This window comes from Papio anubis, chromosome 14 (assembly GCF_008728515.1).
Source record: "Papio anubis isolate 15944 chromosome 14, Panubis1.0, whole genome shotgun sequence".
In the NCBI taxonomy this organism is placed as follows: Eukaryota; Metazoa; Chordata; class Mammalia; order Primates; family Cercopithecidae; genus Papio; species Papio anubis.
In genome coordinates this window covers 55999109-56002511 of record NC_044989.1, presented here as the reverse complement: position 1 = coordinate 56002511, position 3403 = coordinate 55999109, and positions in this window count along the sequence as shown.

Genomic DNA, 3403 nt, shown 5'->3' with positions numbered 1-3403 from the left:
GACAACTTTCCAGGAGCCTGCGCACTTAGCGGGGAGGGCAAACATTTGAAAAACGTTTCTGATTGGTTAAAATAGAACAGTGGACGAGGGCTGAGAAAAGAAGTGTAGCCATTGGCTGGAAGTCGTAGACAGATTCTCTGCGCTCTCTATTCTGGTAAGTACGTAGAAGCCAAGGTTTAGAAAAGGCGCAGTAGCCGGGCGCGGTGGCTGGTGCCTGTGATCCCAGCACTTTGGGAGGCTGAGGCTTGCGGATCCCCTGAGGTCAGGAAGTCGAGACCAGCCTGGCCAACATGGTGAAACCTCGTCTCTACCAAAAATACAAAAATTAGCCTGGCGTGGTGGCGCCGCCTTTAATCCCAGCTACTCGGGAGGCTGAGGCAGGAGAAAGGCTTGAGCCCGGGAGGCGGAGGTTGCAGTGAGGCACTGCAATGCAGCCTGGGAGACTGCGTCTCAAAAGAAAAAAAAAAGAAAAGGCTCAGTGAGGGTCTGAGGTAACCGGGCCTCCTCCACCTGACAGGGCTTCAGCGGCTGCTGTTCATCATTGTATGCCCAGCACCTCAGTCCCAACCATTTTCAGACCATTGGCCCAGAAGTTTGTAAGTAAAGGGTTGTCTGAAAATACAAAGCCGAGGTGTGTGAGACTCGCTCATTGTCTTAGTCAGTTTGCATCTGTATCTTCAGTCGGGTCTTGAACCTCGTACGCTTGGATAAAGATAACTAGAATTAGGAGCTTTTCAAGGGCAAAATAAAAGTTAATGCTCAAATAAATGCCTTGGTAACCAAATCTTGTAACTCCAATTCAGCTTTTAGGTGGAATGGGGGTATTCAGTGGTCATTGTCAAGGTGTTTGGAGTTCCAAAATATCTTCAGACAACCATATATATATATATATATATACACACACACACACACACACACATACACAACTGCATGGTATTCCATAAACCACCCTTTAGTCTATTTTTATTTCGTGAATGTGCACACAATATCTTACCTGAATGCATAAAGATGATCATTATGTGCCTTTTTTTTTTTTTTTTTGAGACAGAGTCTCGCTTTGTCGCCCAGGCTGGAGTGCAGTGGCGTGATCTCGGCTCCCTGCAGCCTTAGCCTCCTGGGTTCAAACGATTCTCCTGTGCGTCAGCCTCCTGAGTAGCTGGGATTACAGGCATGTGCCACCACACCCAGCTAATTTTTGTAGTTTTAGTAGAGACAGGGTTTCGCCATGTTGGCCAGGTTGGCCTGGAACTCCTGACTTCAGGTGATTCGCCCGCCTCCACCTCCCAAAGAGCTGGGATTACAGGCGTGAGGCACCGTGCCTGGCCATGTGCAATTTTTTTCTTTTTCCTCCTCCGTGCTGTGGATTTGACATTTTTTGCTTCTACAAACTGCTGTTGTAAATGTTGCATCCTGAGAACTGTTGGTTTTATTTACTACTCCAAGGGATAGATTCCAACAGAATTGCTAAATGAAAGAATATATATCTTGGTTAATTTGACCAAACGTCAATTGCTACATTAAATTACTTGAATTTTTTAAACCCATTAACAATTGTGTAATGAATATACTTGCACATATGTTTTTGAACTCTAGTCTCATTATTTCCCTTGAACAAATTCTCAAGGGAAAATTACTGAACTAATTATTTTAAATATTTTTAAAAAATAATCTTTGCCAATCTACTAGGTTAAAATGATAGCCCCCCTCCCAACCCCCCCCCCCTTTTTTTTTGTTGAGAGGGAGTCTTGCTCACGCTGGAGTGCAGTGGTGACATCTCGGCTCACTGCAATTGAAAGTGTAAGAATATTTGGTATCCTTAGTTTGGTGACTATCTAAACCGCTTTAGGAGGAATATAGTATTTCATCCTAAAAGAGCTCCCGCCTTTTTTTTTTTTTTTTTTTGAGACGGAGTTTCGCTCTTGTCTCCCAGGACTTTGCGAGGCCAAGGTGGGTGGATCACTTGAGGTCAGGAGTTTGAGACCAGCCTGCCCAACAGCAAAACCTCGTCTCTACTAAAAATTAGCTCGGTGTGGTGACGGGCGCCTGTACTCCCAGCTAATTGGGAGGTTGAGGCAGGAGAATCGCTTGAACCCGGGAGACAGAGGTTGCAGTGAGCAAAGATTGCACCACTGCACTCCAGCCTGGGCAAGAGTGAACCCTGTCTCCAAAAAAAAAAAAAAGATACATGTAACAAAACAAAAATAGATGCACATACATAAATAAACATATATATATACACACACACACACACACGGTGCACTACACACATACACACAACAAGCACTTTTACCATAGGGTTGATATGAGATTTAGAGAACATATGATATGAAATTTAATTAGAGAGGGACAGAGTCTCACTGTCGCCTAGGCTGGAGTGCAATGGTGCAATCTTGGCTCACTGCAACCTCTGCCACCCAGGTTCAAGGAATTCTTCTACCTCAGCCTCCTGAGTAGCTGGGACTACGGGCCCACGCGGCCATGCCCAGCTAATTTTTTGGATTTTAGTAGAGACAGGGTTTCACCATGTTGTCCAGACTGGTCTTGAACTCCTGAGCTCAGGCAATCCACCCGCCTCAGCCTCCCAAAGTGCTAGGATTACAGGCGTGAGCCACCGCACTTGGCCAAGAACACATATTAAAAGTACTTGGGATTATGCTAGGTACTTAGTAAATGCTTAATACATATTAGATATTGTTATTATATGTAGTTTAGGTATCTGTTTGCTTTCAAATTTGCAGCATGAATGTAAGGAACTATTCCTTTTATTTTGCCTCTTCTTTCAATGACAAATCATTTGTGTTTTTTGCTACAGCCCTAGGAAATCTCTTGCTTCTCCCCATCTCCTGTACTGATACTGAGTGTCTGCCCTACTAAAGGAATATAAAATTCAAATCATAACAACATGACTGCATTTTCAAGGACCATGTGAATAACAATTGTTCACATTTATGTAGTGTTTTACAGTTTACAAAGGGATTACATCTGTTTGACTTACAGCAAACTTGTGAGCTAAATAAAGATAATATTAAGATTTTCTCTCTCTTCTAGATAGTGTATTAGTTTGCTAGGAGTGCTGTAACAAATTACCACAGACTGGTAATGAGCAACAGACATTTACTTTCTGAAAGTTCTGAAATCTAAAAGTCTCTGATCAAGTTGTTGGCAGGGTTGGTTTCCTTTGAGGCTTCTCATTTTGCCTTGCAGAAGGCTGTCTTCTCCCTGTGTCTATACGTGGTCTTACCCCTGTACAGCCTGTGTACTCATCTCCTTTTCTTACAAGGACATCAGCCATATTGGATTAAGGCCCCCTAATAGCCTCATTTTAACTTAATTACCTCTTTAAAAACTGTATCTCCAAATACAATTGCATTCTGAGGCACTGTGGATTAGGACTTCAGCATAT